Genomic DNA, 16,717 nt, shown 5'->3' with positions numbered 1-16,717 from the left:
TGTGGAGCAGCTCATTTTTAAATTTTACAACAGAGGCATTGAAATCGACGGTTATTTCCCTTTATTTTCTCTGGCAGCAGGAACTTGGCAGCATGCCAGACTTCTCATGTAAAACAAACAGCAAGTACCTTAAAGGCTAAGTTCACTTTTTTTTTTTTCTAAATTCCAGCTCCGCTACTAATATAGCATTGATGTACTTATTTTGCAAAAATAAAACAACTTTCCATTTATTCTACCCACGCATTCCTCACTGTCTTTATGGATGTTTAAAAACCCTGCTCCATTACTTCTGCCTTACTTCCTGAACAGATTTTAGGTCATGACACAGGAAGGAGTTGACCAGCTTAGGGTAGATGATATAGGGTGTGTGCTACTGAGATCAGCTGGTCAACTCCTTCCTGTGTCATGACCTAAAGTATGTTCAGGAAGTAAGGCAGAAGTAATGGAACAGGGTTTTTAAACATCCATGAAGAGAGAGCAGTAAGCGTGGGTAGGATTAATAGCTGTTTTATTTTTGCAAAAGAAGTACATTAATGCTGTATTGGTACATGGGGAGCTGGAATTTAGAAAAAAAAAAGGTGAACAGCCTTTAAGCTGTTGGAAACGGAAAACAGACTTCAAAATCTTTTAGATCTGGTTCACTCAGGCTTCCGCTAAGAGCAGTGTGAACAGCAAGCTTTGATAAAGCCTTTGCAGAGCTTTCAGCAAGCTTTGTTGAAACTTTCAAAGTACCATTCAACTCCATCTTAATGGGAGTGCTGATTGCCACTTTAGGCAAGCTGCTAGCAGGCTTTGGCACTTCTTGAAGCTTGTTGAAAGCCTGCTAGCAGCTTTCTCAAAGTGGCAATCAACACTTCCATTAGGATCTGTGTTCAACATTCAAAAACTGGAGTTGAATGGTGCTTCAAATGTTTCAACAAAGCTTGCTGAAAGCTCTTCAAATGTTTTGTCAATTGTTGCTGTTCACACTGCTCAGGAATATATACTGTAAGTATTTTAATGTGCATTTCCTTCACATAGGTGCATTTTAATCTGGGAATTGTTACACTACCCATATATATGATTCAGCAGTCTCCTGAGAAATTTGCCAATAGTCTGGGTCCTTCCAAATTTCATGCAAATGGTTGCTCAAAGAAATAACAAATGATATTTGATAGCGTTTTCTGTAGCATTCACTAGAATTTGTGCACTGAGGAGATTTGACTGTGATTGCCATGTAAAGTGTATATGTGCTCAAAGGTTTGAATACCCGTGGATAATTGGTAAAATATAGTATGTTTTTAAAGAAAACATGAGTGAGCAGGAAAAACACATTCCTTTTATTTCTTATGAGATTCATATTCAACTGTAGGTCATAACAGAATGGCTGTCAGAAACCATGAACCAGACCAAGACAGAAGTACAGTAAAATCACAGCTGTTTATTAATAAAAATAAAAAGGTAAATAGAGTAAGCGTAGTCAAAGCATAGCCAGAGTCCAGTAACCGGATCGGGTAGTCAGCCAAGCCAGAGTTCAGTAACCAGATCGGGTAATCAGCCAGGCCGGAAGTCAGGGATCCAAGTAGAGGAACAGCAAACAGGATAAGGAGCCAGAAGAGATGTCAGCAAAGCCAGTCTTTAGACAGGAACGCTGGAGATGGTTTCTTGAGATGTGACCAAGGCGAAGGCAGGAATGAAGTGAGCTTGGAGATCTTTAAGTAGGCGTGACTGACGAGCAGATCCACAACAGCTTGTTAACTGTGGAGAGAGATGAGAGCTGGCAATTTGCCAACAGGGCTTGAGGGGAAAACATCTATGGAAATCATGGAGGAGGGCAGCAGTGTGTACGTCCGAGGATGAGACCCAGGAGCGTTCCTCCGGACTGTACCCCTTCCAATGCATCAGGTATTGTATGAGCCCACGGAACCTACGGGAGTCAACAATGGATTGTACCTCAAACTCCTCATGGCTCTCAACCTGTATAGGGTGAAGACGTGGCACCGAGGTGGTAAAGCGGTTGCAGACCAACGGTTTCAATAAGGAGACATGAAACACATTTGAAATGCACATACTAAGAGGAAGGTTCAAACACGTAAGCCACTGGGTTAATACTGCGAAGGATACGGAAAGGCCCAATAAACCAAGGTGCGAACTTCTGTGAGGGAACATGAAGTCGGAGGTTGTGAGATGACAGCCAGACCCTGTCCCCAACCTGGTAAGAAGGCGCAGGCAGGCGTCTGCGGTCAGCATGGAGTCTGTAACTATCATTAGCATTACGCAAAGCCTCCTGGACTTGTGCGCAAGTGGAACGAAGACCACAGAGATGCTCCTCTAGCAGAGGAATACTCTGCGGAACAAACGAGTCAGGCAACATGGAAGGCTGGAAACCATTATTCGCCATAAACGGAGACAATTGGGAAGCAGAATTCAAGGCACTGTTGTGAGCAAACTCTGCCCATGATAATAGGTCTAACCAGTTGTTGTGATTGTCAGAAATATAGCAACGTAGGAATTGCTCCAAGGACTGATTGGCTCGTTCTGCGGCCCCATTAGACTGCGGGTGATACGCAGAGGAGAAAGCAAGCTGAATTCCCAGCTGTGCACAGAAGGCTCACCAGAACCGGGACACAAACTGACTACCCCTGTCCGAGACAATCACCTTGGGTAGCCCATGTAAGCAAAAGATTTCCTGAGCAAAAAATGGAAGCCAGTACCTTAGAAGTGGGCATATCTTTGAGAACCAGTCAACCACCATATAGATAAAGTGAATAATTAATTGGCACGGCGCCAAAAAATATAAACGTGCACTCTACCAACCTGATGCTGGTCCTAAATGAGTAAATTACTAATAAACAATTAGACAATATAGGGCGCATAAATAGTGCAATATATTAAGTGTGAACCTGTTAATTTTAGCATATATTAAAGTGCTCCAGTGCATAAGCAATAAATATCCTGTTTAACAATAAAGTGAATATAGTGCAACAAATCAAATGTCCTCAAATGATTATGAAGAAAACGCACACAATCTTCTTTAGTAGATCCAATCACCACATAATAAAGTGCACATGCTTTGTTATTCACGCTTCACCCGAAGTGGTATATCAAAGCGCTCACCAGACAGTAGTGGCCACAGAGTGACCCTCAGGCATGAAAAACTATATATCATCAAAGGTAACTTTTCTGGATATCCTGGCAGAAGGACTCCAATCACCAGTCAGCAGGAATGTATTGTATATAACTTCTATATCTGAGCCTCGGTGCATCAGTGCATCAGTGCATCAACCAAATCTGCAAAGAGTGGTTCCCCATGAAAGCCACAAAGCTTGGATAGTGTAAAAACGTCTTTATTCCAAATAGAATTAAGCATCCAAACAAATGTGCAGGAACAGGACGAAAACCAGACTGGGCTACAGCTGAGGAGGAGAAGAGACCGAGCGGTACCTTGTATTCTGTGTGTACTTGAATAGCGTCTCGGCATGCGTTCCAGCTGATCCAGGAACGGCGGACTTGTAAGTGTGTATCGAGCCTCCCTTTCAATATATTTCACGCTGTGCGCTGAGCCGCTCTTTGCAGATTTGGTTGATGCATTGATGCACCGAGGCTCAGATATAGAAGTTATATACAATACATTCCTGCTGACTGGTGATTGGAGTCCTTCTGCCAGGATATCCGGAAAAGTTACCTTTGATGATATATAGTTTTTCATGCCTGAGGGTCACTATGTGGCCACTGCTGTCTGGTGATATACCACTTTGGGTGAAGCATGAATAAGAAAGCATGTATTATAAGAAAACACATTTATTATGTGGTGATTGGATCTACTAAAGAAGATTGTGTGTGTTTTCTTCATAATCATTTGAGGACATTTGATTTGTTGCACTAAATTCACTTTATTGTTAAACACAGGATATTTATTGCTTATGCACTGGAGCACTTTAATATATGCTAAAATTAACAGGTTCACATGTAATATATTGCACCATATAGATAACTGTGTTGCCTTGGGAGTTGGGCAAATGCACAATGAAATCCATAGACAGGTGGGTCCAGGGTCTCTCTCCATTGGGTATGGGTTGTAGGAGGCCCACTGGAAGGTGTCGTGGAGTCTTACTCTGAGCACACACGGAACAGGCAGCTAAGAAGGCAGTTACACCAGCACGTAGACTAGGCCACCAGAATTGTTGGGAAATGGCCCAAACGAGTTGATTCTTACCAGGGTGGCCAGCTGCTTTGGGAGAATGGTAAGTCTGGAGCATGGCAGTACGGAGACACTCTGGGACAAAGCAGCGGTCACAGGGTTTCTCAGGAGGAGCATCGACCTGAGCAGCAATAATTTTGTCACCCAAAGGAGAAATAAGACTGGTGCGAACCGTAGCCAGAATACGATCAGGAGGAATCATAGGAACCGGAACCGACTCCAACTTGGAGGTGGAGGAAAATTGTCATGACAAGGCGTCAGCCCTTACATTCTTAGTACCGGGTAAGAATGAGACAATGTAATTGAAACTTGACAAGAAAAAAGCCCATCGCGCCCTTCTGGGAGAGAGGCGTTTAGCCTCAGACAAGAATGTGAGATTCTTATGGTCAGTAAGAATGAGAACCGGCACAGTGGTACCTTTGAGGAGATGTCTCTATTCTTTCAGGGCTAAAATGATTGCCAACAGCTCTCTGTCACCATTCTCGTAATTGCACTCGGCAGGTGACAATTTCTTGGAAAAGTAGCCACAAGGCTGCATAGCACTCTCAGAGGTAGGACGTTGATACAGAAGGGCGCCAACACCAGTCTCAGAAGCATCAACCTCAAGAATAAAGGGTAACATAGGATCAGGATGTGCCAACACAGGAGCAGAAACAAAGGCAGCCTTGAGACTTTCAAAGGCCTTAATGGACTCCGGAGACCAACTCTGTGGGTTACCGTTCTTTCTGGTCATATCGGTCACGGGCTTGACCAGAGACGAGAAGTTACGAATAAACTTCTGATAATAGTTGGCAAAACCCAGGAAACGCTGCAGAGGATGTAACCCCATGGGTCAAGGTCACTGTAGGACTGTTGAAAGTTTCTCTGGGTCCATTGAAAAACTAGCAGTGGAAATGACATAGTGAAAACTGTTGCTCCATTGAGGCAATCAAATAACTCTGTAATCAACGGGATCGGGTAGGCATTCTCAATCGTGAAACGATGAGACCCCTATAATAAATACAAGGTCTCAGTTCACCGCTCCTCTTCGTCACAAAGAAGAAACCAGCACCAGCAGGAGACGAGGGTTTGCGGATGAAACCCCGAGAAAGTGCATCTGCAACATACTCCTCCATGGCTTTACCCTCCAAGACCGACAAAGGGTAAACCCGGCCACGTGGGGGAGTGGCACCAGGTTGAAGGTCGATTGCACAATCATACAGCCGGTGTGGAGGCAAACTACTGGCTTGACCTTTGTCAAAGACATTGCTAAAATCATGGTACTCCTCTGGCAGGGAGGAGAGTGAAGAGATACACAGGACCTTGGCTTCCTTCCGGAAGCATGTTTCACTGCATTGTGGTGACCAGGAGAGAACTTCAGCAAAGAGGGGTTGTGCCTCTGTAACCAAGGATAACCAATAACCAGCGGAAACTTAGGAGAGGAAATCACTTGGAATTGGATTATCTCATGGTGAAGAACCCCTACAGCCATGGACAACGGAACCGTCTCATGAGTCACATGGGCAGGCTGTAGAGGTCTCCCATCAAGAGCCTCAATGGCAAGTGGAGTGTCACACAGCTGCAGTGGAATTGAGTGCTTTGATACAAAGGCAGCATCAATGAACAGGCCTGCAGCCCTAGGGTCGATTAGAGCCTGTATCTCGATAGACGACTCAGCCCAAGAAAGGGTGACCGAAACCAGGGGCTTATCCTTCTGGATAACTGGGGACAACACAACACCACCTAAGGTCTGTCCATGAAAGGACCTCAAGGTTCGGGTGTTCCCTGGACGGGTAGGACAAGACTTCAAAAAGTGACCTGCCTGGCCACAATAAAGGCACAATCTCTCCCTCCTCCTAAAGGCTCTCTCATCCACAGAGAGACCTGTGAAGCCCAAGTGCATGGGTTCATCTTCACTTACCGACTCGGTACCAGGAGGCATGGGAGGTGAGGGAGGCACGGGTGAGACTGCAAAGCTCGGAGGCAAACGTACAGGAGGCTTCCGCAAGTGCTCCTTAAAATAATGTCTTTCTCTGAGTCTGGAGTCAATGAGGATGGCAAACGAGATCAAGCTCTCCAGCTCAGTGGGTATATCTCGGGCTGCTATCTTATTCTTGATGGAATCCGAGAGACCATGAGAAAAAGCAGCCACAAGGGCCTCATTGTTCCAAGCAACCTCTGCTGCCAGAGTACGGCAAAAGTTCTCGTACTCTGTTTGATGGACATGAGGCACTTGGCAGCAGAAGCGGAGCGTGCGGGAACGTCAAATTCCTTTTAAAGGAGGCTACAAACTCAGGGTAACTCAAGACAACAGGTTTTTGCGTCTCCCATAGAGGGTTAGCCCAGGCCAAGGCTCTCTCAGAAAGCAAAGATATCACAAACCCTACTTTGCTTCTGTCCGTGGGAAATGCCTGGGGCAGCATCTCAAAGTATATCTCAACTTGGTTGAGAAACCCTCTGCATTGAACTGGATCGCCACCATATCGCTGGGGAAGTGGGGTGGAACCAGACATACCTCTTATAGAGGTAATACTCAAGGCGGGTGTCTGCACAGAGACTGGTGCAGCAGCAGGGACGGCCTGCAACTTAGGTTGTACTGGAGCAGCCACAGTGGGAGTTTCCAGGTGAACCGTGCGACTCAGGAGAGTTTGTAATGCTATGGCAAACTGATCCATGCAGTGATCTTGCTCATCCAATCTGGAAAAAATATTACCAACAAGTGGATTGACTGCATCTTCTAAATTCATGGCCTTCGCCTACTCTCAGAAACCATGAACCAGACCGAGACAGAAGTACAGTAAAATCGCACTTGTTTATTAATAAAAATAAAAAGGTAAATAGAGCAAGCGTAGTCAAAGCATAGCCAGAGTCCAGTAACCGGATCGGGTAGTCAGCCAAGCTAGAGTTCAGTAACCAGATCGGGTAATCAGCCAAGCCAGAGTTCAGTAAGCAGATCGGGTAATCAGCCAGGCCAGAAGTCAGGGATCCAAGTAGAGGAACAGCAAGCAGGATAAGGAGCCAGAAGGGATGTCAGCAAAGCCAGTCTTTAAACAGGAACGCAGGAGATGGTTTCCTGAGATGTGACCAAGGCGAAGGCAGGAATGAAGTGAGCTGGAGATCTTTAAGTAGGGGGGACTGACGAGCAGATCCACAACAGCTGGTTAACTGTGGAGAGAGATGAGAGCTGGCAATTAGCCGACAGGTGAGCGGCCAGCTCAGAGAAGGAAGGACTGAGCCAGCCCTGACAATGGCACAATCATAAAACATGTCAATAACTAAACAAAAAAGAAATGACCCCTGTTCAAAAGTCTACATCCCCCTAGTTCTTAATATTGTGCGTTGCTCCCTTTAGTATCAATGACAGCATGCAGTCTATTGTATTAGTTGTCTATGAGGCACCAAATTCTTGCAGGTGGTATAGCTGCTCATTTGTCTTGGAATAAATGCCTCCAAGTCATGCAAAGTCTTTAGTTGTCTTGCATGAACCACACGTTTGAGATCTCACTGGAGTGGCTCGAATATATTAAGATCACGAGACTGTGATGGCCACTCCAGAACCTTACACCTTTTACTGCTGTAACCACTGGAGGGTCAACTTGGCCTTGTGCTTAGGGTCATTGTCATGCTGCAAAGTCCACAAGCGTCCATTGCGCTGCTTTCCTGCAGAAGAATGCAAATTGTCTGCCAATATTTACTGATAACATGCTGCATTCATCTTGCCATCAATTTTCACAATATTCCCTGTGTCCTTAGAGTTCACACACCTCAAAAACCTCAGTGAGCCACCACTATGCTTCACAGAGTGGATAGTATTCTTGTCGCTATAAGCTTTGTTGACTCCTCTCTAACAAATCTCTCTATACTTGGAATTGCACAGAGCGGCCATAAACCTTCACTTCTCGGGTCCCCATCGGTGCTCCAGGCTCCTTCTCTCTGTCCAGTGAGGGCACTCATGAAAGTTTGCTCCCGAGCTCTGCTGCTGCGTCCATTGGCACAGACAGCGTGACTCGGCCCTGCCCCCTGGTCCCTCATCACTGGCTTTGATTGACAGCACTGGGAACCAATGGCTCCCGTTGCACCAGCAAAGCCAGTGAGACACAGAAGCGAGGGGAGAGAAAAGCTGCAGACGTGTACAATGCTAGATAGAATGGGGGGGTTAAGGTAAGTGTGATGCCCCGTACACACGGTCGGACTTTGTTCGGACATTCCGACAACAAAATCCTAGGATTTTTTCCGATGGATGTTGGCTCAAACTTGTCTTGCATACACACGGTCACACAAAGTTGTCGGAAAATCCGATCGTTCTAAACACAGTGACGTAAAACACGTACATCGGAACTATAAACGGGGCAGTGGCCAATAGCTTTCATCTCTTTATTTATTCTGAGCATGCGTGGCACTTTGTCCGTCGGATTTGTATACACACGATTGGAATTTCCGACAACGGATTTTGTTGTCGGAAAATTTTATATCCTGCTCTCAAACTTTGTGTGTCGGAAAATCCGATGGAAAATGTGTGATGGAGCCTACACACGGTCGGAATTTCCGACAACAAGGTCCTATCACACATTTTCCGTCGGAAAATCCGACCGTGTGTACGGGGCATAAGTGTAAGGGGGTAGGGTGAGGGGATAAAATCAACGCCTAAACATTTTTTACCTTAATGCAAGGAATGCATTAAATGTAAAAAATGTTTAGGCTTCAGAACCACTTAAAGCTGTATTTTGTTCTCGTCACTCCAGATACAGTGTGCCAGAAACCATGCTAGACAATATCAAACAATATCATAAAGCAGCTGACACAATAACCCAATACATGGTATCCATAAATCAAAAAATATACAGTGCAGTGCATAAATTATCATATGTATATAACATGCAAATGTTAAAGTATACTGTGAGGAAGTAAAAGTCCATTTAAAGAACCAACAAAAAGTCCACAGGTGTATTTGTGAGTTGAAAAACTGTGCAATTGTGGATCTCAACAGAAATCTCCAAGCTTTTCAGCAGAAAGACCCCACCACAGTGAATGAGTGGGGGTTTACCAGATTCTAGTGACCCTCACAAAGAGAGATTTTATTATGGCAATCCACGCACAGCTTCACAGCCACTCAGGGGGTCCTGATAGGTCACTTCAGCATCAGTCGAATACAGTGAAGCTCCACACAGGCAATGTTTTTATATAAGGAGACAAAGAACACCTTCCATAGTGTAAAACCGTATGTACGATGATATTTATTAACAATGAGTGCACTTACATATTCCAAAGTTAATACAAGCCATAGAATTCCACGTGGAATCCTTTTCCCAAAACAAAGATGGCCGTGGCTTGGTCGTGCATGCGCGGTGGTGTGTGTGTTGCGGCTCCTCTCTACGCCTTTCATCATACGTAACATCATCAGGGAGAAAAAAATATGGATTTTTTTGTTACAAGTATACATTGACATTTGCATGTTTTATACATATGATAATTTATGCGCTGCACTGTATATTTTTTAATTTATGTATACCATGTATCGTGTCAAGGTGTTATCGGGTATATTGTAACTAGGCTTTTTTTGCGGCATTGGCACAGTAAAGGCTTCTTTCTGGCAACCTGACCATGTAGCTAATTTTTATTCAAGTATCATTGTATTGCGCACCTTGAAATAACCACACTGTCTTTTTCCAGAGCAGCGTGTATTTCTCTTGAGGTTACCTGTGGGTTTTTCTTTGTATCCCGAACAATTCTTCTGGCAGTTGTGACTGTAATCGTTCTTGGTCTACCTGGTCTTGGCTTGGTATCAAAATATCTTCTTAATAGGTGGTCGAATAGTACTGACTGGCATAATCAAGGCTTTGGATATCTTTTTATATCCTTTTACATCTTTATAAAGTTCCATTACCTTGTTACGCTTGTCTTTTGACAGTTCTTTTCTGCTCCCCATGGCTCAGCATCTAGCCTGCTCAGTGCATCCACGCAAGAGCTAACAAACTCATTTACTATTTATACACAGACACTAATTGCACTTTAAAAAATGTGGAAAATTAACCTATAATTGCCATTTTAACCTGTGTGTGTCAACTTGGGTGCCTGTACCAAGACCAAACATTCCAGGGAATGTAAACTTTTGATTAGGGGCATTTGGGTGATTTCTGTTATCATTATGATTTAAATAGGAGCCAAGCAACACGCGATAAGAAAATGGCTTCATATGATCACTATCCTTAACCAAGTCGCGCCCGCTATATAGACAAATGACGGCAGTGGGGTGGGTCTCTCGTTCTGGGACAATGTCATATGACATCGTCCCACTCTCGCCGCACTTGTACGCCCTTGGGGGCACGCTATGTCCCTGGGACACTGTGCATCCCCCATCTCGGTAAAGAGCCGGTGACAAGGGTCTTTACCCATGTGATCATCTTTGTCCAATCACAGCTGATCACATGTAAATAAGGAAATGCCGGTTATCAGCTTTCCTTTCCTCACACTGATCGGTGGGATTTTTTCACGGGGAGACCTGCACAGATAATCAAGGCACTGATCATCAGTGCCCTGATTATTATTGCAGCCTCAACAGTGCCCAGCAGTGATGCCAGTCAGTGCTGCCTTTCAGTGCCTGCTCATCAGTGCCTATCCATGCCGTCTATCAGTGCCCATCAGTGTTGCCTATCAGTGCTCACCTGTGCTGCTTACCAGTGCCGCCTATCAGTGCCCATCAATGCTGCATTTTAGTACCTCCTAATTAGTGCCACCTCATCAGTGCCATTAATACCATCTCATCAGTGCCGCCTATCAGTGCTGCATATTAGTACCTCCTCATCAGTGCCCATCAGTGCTGCCTATTAGTGCCCATCAGTGCAGCCTCATCAGCGCACATCAGTGAAGGAGAAAAATGACTTATTTACAACATTTTCTAACAGAAATTACGATTTTTTTTTCCCCCCAAAATTTTCGGTCTTTTTTTCCCAAATGTTTTATTTGGGTACAGGGTTGCATGAGCGCACAATTGTCATTCAAAGTGCAACACTGCTGAAAGCTAAAAATTGGCATTGGTAGGAAGGGGGTGAAAGTGCCCAGCAGGGATGAGCTGAACACCCCCCCCGTTCGGTTCGCACCAGAACATGCGAACAGGTAAAAAATTTGTTCGAAGATGCGAACACCGTTAAAGTCTATGGGACTCGAACATGAATAATCAAAAGTGCTAATTTTAAAGGCTTATATGCAAGTTATTGTCATAAAAAGTGTTTGGGGACCCGGGTCCTGCCCCAGGGGACATGGATCAATGCAAAAAAAAGTTTTAAAAACGGCCGTTTTTTCAGGAGCAGTGATTTTAATAATGCTTAAAGTGAAACAATAAAAGTGTAATATTCCTTTAAATTTCGTACCTGGGGGGTGTCTATAGTATGCCTCTAAAGGGGCGCATGTTTCCCGTGTTTAGAACAGTCTGACAGCAAAATGACATTTCAAAGGAAAAAAAGTCATTTAAAAGTACTCGCGGCTATATGAATTGTCGGTCCGACAATACACATAAAAGTTCATTGATAAAAACGGCATGGGATTTCCCCACAGGGGAACCCCGAACCAAAATTAAAAAAAAAAAATGGCGTGGGGGTCCCCCTAAATTCCATACCAGGCCATTCGGGTCTGGTATGAATATTAAGGGGAACCCCGTGCCAAAATTTAAAAAAAAAAAGGTGTGGGGGTCCCCCTCAAAATCCATACCAGACCCTTATCCAAGCACGCAACCTGGCAGGCCGCAGGAAAAGAGGGGGGGACGAGAGAGCGCCCCCCCCCTCCTGAACCGTACCAGGCCACATGCCCTCAACATTGGGAGGGTGCTTTGGGGTCCTCCCCAAAGCACCTTGTCCCCTTGTTGATGAGGACAAGGGCCTCATCCCCACAACTCTTGCCCGGTGGTTGTGGGGGTCTGCAGGCGGGGGGCTTATCGGAATCTGGAAGCCCCTACCATTTCACAAAAAAAGTGTCAAAAATTTTAAAAATGACAAGAGACAGTTTTTGACAATTCCTTTATTTAAATGCTTCTTCTTTCCATCTTCTTTCTTCTTTCTTCTATTTCCTATCTTCCTTCGGTTTCTTCTTCAATCTTCTTCTTCTTCCGCTGATCCTCTGCTTCTTGCTCCGGTGTTCTCGTCTGGCATCTTCCTCCGCAGCGTCTTCTTCCCTTCTTTATTCTTGGGCCGCTCCGCATCCATGATGGGAGGCTCCCACTGTGTGACGCTTCTCATCTTCTGATGGTTCTTAGATAATGGAGGGTGGGGCCACCCGGTGACCCCACCCCCTCTGACACACAGGGACTTCCGCCGATGCTTTCCCTCGTGACATCAGAGGGGGTGGACAGGGAAGTCCCCGTCAAGTCCCCGTGCGTCAGAGGGGGCGGGGTCACCGGGTGGCCCCGCCCTCCGTTATTTAAGAACCGTCAGAAGACGAGAAGCGTCACACAGTGGGAGTCTCCCATCATGGATGCTGAGCGACCAGAGAACGAAGAAGGGAAGAAGACGCCGCAGAGAAAGATGCGAACACCGGAGCAAGAAGCAGAGGATCAGAGGAAGAAGAAGGAGAAGATGGAGGAAGAAACCAAAGGAAGAAAGAAGATAGAAGAAAGAAGACAGAAGAAAGAAGACAGATGAAAGAAGACAGAAGAAAGAAGACAGAAGAAAGAAGATAGAAGAAAGAAGATGGAAAGAGGAAGCATTTAAATAAAGGAATTGTCAAAAACTGTCTCTTGCCATTTTTAACATTTTTTACTTTTTTTGTGAAATGGTAGGGGTACTTTTGTACCACCTTACCATTTCACACGGGGGGGTGGGATCTGGGGGTCCCCCTGTTAAAGGGGGTTCCAGATTCCGATAAGCCCCCCCCCGCAGACCCCCACAACCACCGGGCAAGGGTTGTGGGGATGAGGCCATTGTCCTCATCAACATGGGGGCAAGGTGCTTTGGGGGGGGACCCCAAAGCACCCTCCCAATGTTGAGGGCATGTGGCCTGGTACGGTTGAGGAGGGGGGGCACTCTCTCGTCCCCCCCTCTTTTCCTGCGGCCTGCCAGGTTGCCTGCTCGGATAAGGGTCTGGTATGGAGTTTTGGGGATACCCCACACCATTTTTTTTTTTATTTTGGCGCGGGGTTCCCCTTAAAATCCATACCAGACCTGAAGGGTCTGGTATGGATTTTGAGGGGGACCCCCACACCTTTTTTTTTTTTTTTTTTTTTTTTTTTAATCTTGGTGCGGGGTTCCCCTTAATATCCATACAAGACCTGAAGGGCCTGGTATGGAATTTAGGGGGACCCCCACAACATTTTTTTTTTTTTTTTAATTTTGGTTCGGGGTTCCCCTGTGGGGAAATCCCATGCCGTTTTTATCAATGAACTTTTATGTGTGTAGCGGGCACCTACTTTTAGGTAGGAGACCTTTCTTGTTAGCTTTCTATGACAGGTAAATTTAGACAGGCTGATGCTATTACAGCAGGCCTGTTTGGTTAATTTCCATATTTGAGCGACAGGTAGTTTATGTGTTGGTCTCGGCCAGTCATTAATTTGCTTGGTAATCCCGGGACTCTCATATAAAAGTGGGGTCACATGGTGCCCGCGAGAGTTAGAGTTCGAGTCCAGTCCTGTTCTGAGGAGCGAGAGAGCCAGCCTGGTTCCCGGAGGGGAAGTTGAAGGGTTTCCCCTCCGGGGAGCCAACAGAGCTTCACCTTAGCAAGAAGGGTGGAGATCCAATCCTCATGGAGGAACAGACCACATCTTACAGCGTGTGGTCGTGGATGTCGTAGGCCGCCCCTGCGGGGAGGGGAGCGGGCCACAAAGAGTGAGAGAAACTGAGAATCATTGCGGATGAAGTAGCAACAAAGCGGAAGGACACTGGGCGATTGATCGTTTATGAGTGGCACATGGACTATTGATCACGTGAGTGAAAGCCCAAGGGAAAGGTACTGCCAGAGACATAGCCCGGGTTCACACCTATGCGAATTAGAGGTGCGTTTCCGCACCTCTAATTCGCATAGCAGGAAAATGTGACTGGCTATGGAGCCAGTTCACATATCTCCGGGGCGGCTGCGGTGCGCACTGCACAAAAACGCTGTGCGTCTTTGGCTGCGTTTCAGGGCCGAATTCAGGCATAGAATCGGCCCTGATTCGTCCCTGAAACGGTGAACAGGGACGCACAGCGCTCCTGTGCGATCCGCAGCCCGTTGTGGTGTGAACCCGGGCTGAGGGTTAGGGTTGTTGGTGCACAAGTCAGTGAGATGGGTAGTAATGGCCTATGACTTTGAGTTCAGCATTGCCCCGGGATTCCAATCATTCAAGCGGGAGAAGTTGTGCAAAGTGGCTCTCCTTTAGCTTAATTTGGAAGTACCATGCTGGTGGGAAGTAGTGGTAAAGAGGTAGCGGTGAAGCTGCAAGCACACATATAGAGATATGGATTGTTCCTTTTAAAGTTATCCAGATGAAGAAGTTATTCAGAGTGACTCTTTATCAACTAATTCTCTATTAAATCTACTTCCATCGTCCCTGAGTGAAGAGATCGTTTAAAATGATCTCCTTATTATCCGCAATTGTTCATAGATTTTTCTGTAAGAATCATTGAAAGATGACAATGTAACAAAAGAGCATCTCAAAGGAAGTCCTTCTCCCATCCCAGTTTATGTTGATAAATAAAGCATTAAGAAAAAGCATTAAGGACTGTGACTTTTAAATCTATAGGCTGCGAGGGTTGAGTAGTAAACATGAATTACGGATATAGCAAATATTCAGCCGCTCCTTCGGGGGTAAGCGCTACATGTGTATTGTCGAACCGACAATTCATATAGCCGCGAGTACTTTTAAATGACTTTTTTTCCTTTGAAATGTCATTTTGCTGTCAGACTGTTCTAAACACGAGAAACATGCGCCCCTTTAGAGGCATACTATAGACACCCCCCAGGTACGAAATTTAAAGGAATATTACACTTTTATTGTTTCACTTTAAGCATTATTAAAATCACTGCTCCCTAAAAAACGGCCGTTTTTAAAACTTTTTTTTCATTGATCCATGTCCCCTGGGGCAGGACCCAGGTCCCCAAACACTTTTTATGACAATACCATGCATATAAGCCTTTAAAATTAGCACTTTTGATTTCTCCCATAGACTTTTAAAGGGTGTTCCGCGGCTTTCGAATTTGCCGCGAACACCCCAAATTGTTCGCTGTTTGGCGAACTTGCGAACAGCTGATGTTCGAGTCGAACATGAGTTCGACTCAAACTCGAAACTTATCCCTAGTGCCCAATATTGAAGTTGATAAATAAAGGACAGTTTTTTGGTACGATCAGTCATATTTTCAATATCAATGCCAAAATGTCATAATTTCTGCCAGGGTATGCAAACTTTTGAGCACAACTGTAATGTCTTCAGTGGCCTTTCATGGCTTTTACTTAGACACTCTACATCTCTTCTAAATTTTCCAAGCATTTTACATATTAAGTGACAGCGATTGTGTTGTCTGCAATAATTAAAATCTTTATATTCATATTTATTTTTGAACATTTAAATACTGTATTTGTTTTCAAGGTCATTCATTATGCCATATCTGCCCACTTGCAATCACAGAATGCAGAATGTCATACTCTATAGCAAGTTCTGTAGGTTTGTTTTCTATTGTGTGCCTGCTTTACTGACTGTATAATGTCAACCCACTGAGCAATGTCAGTTATGGGTGGATATGGGAGGTTGAATCTTTCATGCTGTTTCACGTATCTCTTTGGGACTTCAGCAGCAAGAGTTCTTTAGCTGAATATCCCCACCCCCTATTTGCTTATGACAGGAGGCATCAGTCTACCAGTTTAATGTAGTATGTATTTTGACTCCCCTTACAGTTGGGGACTCTACAGCCCTGGCCAAAAGCTTAGAGAATGACAGAATTATTAAATTTTCACAAAGTCTGCTGCCTCAGTTTTTATGATGGCAATCTGCATATACTACAGAATGTTATGAAGAGTGATTAGATCAATTGCAATGAATTGCAAAGTCCCTCTTTGCCATGAATATGGACTTAATCCCCCAAACATTTCCACTGCATTACAGCCCTGCCACAAAAGGACCAGCTGACATCATGTCAGTGATTCTCTTGTTGATACAGGTGTCAGTGTTGACAAGGACAAGACTGGAAATCACTCTGTAATGCTGATTGAGTTAGACTAACAGACTGGAAGCTTTAAAAGAAGAATGGTGCTTGAAATAATTGTTCTTCCTCTGTTAACCATGGTTAACTGCAAGCAAACATGTGCAGTCGTCATTGCTTTGCACAAAAAAGGATTCACAGGCAAAGGATATTGCTGCTACTAAGATTGCACCTAAATCAACCATTTATCGGATCATCAAGAACTTCAAGGTGAGAGGTTTATTTGTTGTGAAGAAGGCTTCAGGGTGCCCAAGAAAGTACAGCAAGCACCAGGACTCTGACTCCGATTCAGCTGCGGGGTCAGGGCACCATCAGTGCAGAGCTTGCTCAGGAATGGCAGCAGGCAGGTGTGAATGCATCTGCATGCAAAGGGAGGCAAAGACTTTTGGAGGATGGCCTGGT

General features: G+C 45.0%; 1 protein-coding gene across 1 annotated transcript in view; it reads left to right on the top strand.

Annotated features, from left to right (window-relative positions):
- GALK2 (galactokinase 2) overlaps positions 1-16,717 on the top strand; it is a 311,651-nt gene that overhangs the window by 177,078 nt on the left and 117,856 nt on the right. The window lies entirely within an intron of this gene.

The sequence above is a fragment of the Aquarana catesbeiana genome, linkage group LG03, assembly GCF_042186555.1.
Source record: "Aquarana catesbeiana isolate 2022-GZ linkage group LG03, ASM4218655v1, whole genome shotgun sequence".
Classification (NCBI taxonomy): domain Eukaryota; kingdom Metazoa; phylum Chordata; class Amphibia; order Anura; family Ranidae; genus Aquarana; species Aquarana catesbeiana.
This window is presented reverse-complemented; position numbering and strand designations above follow the sequence as displayed.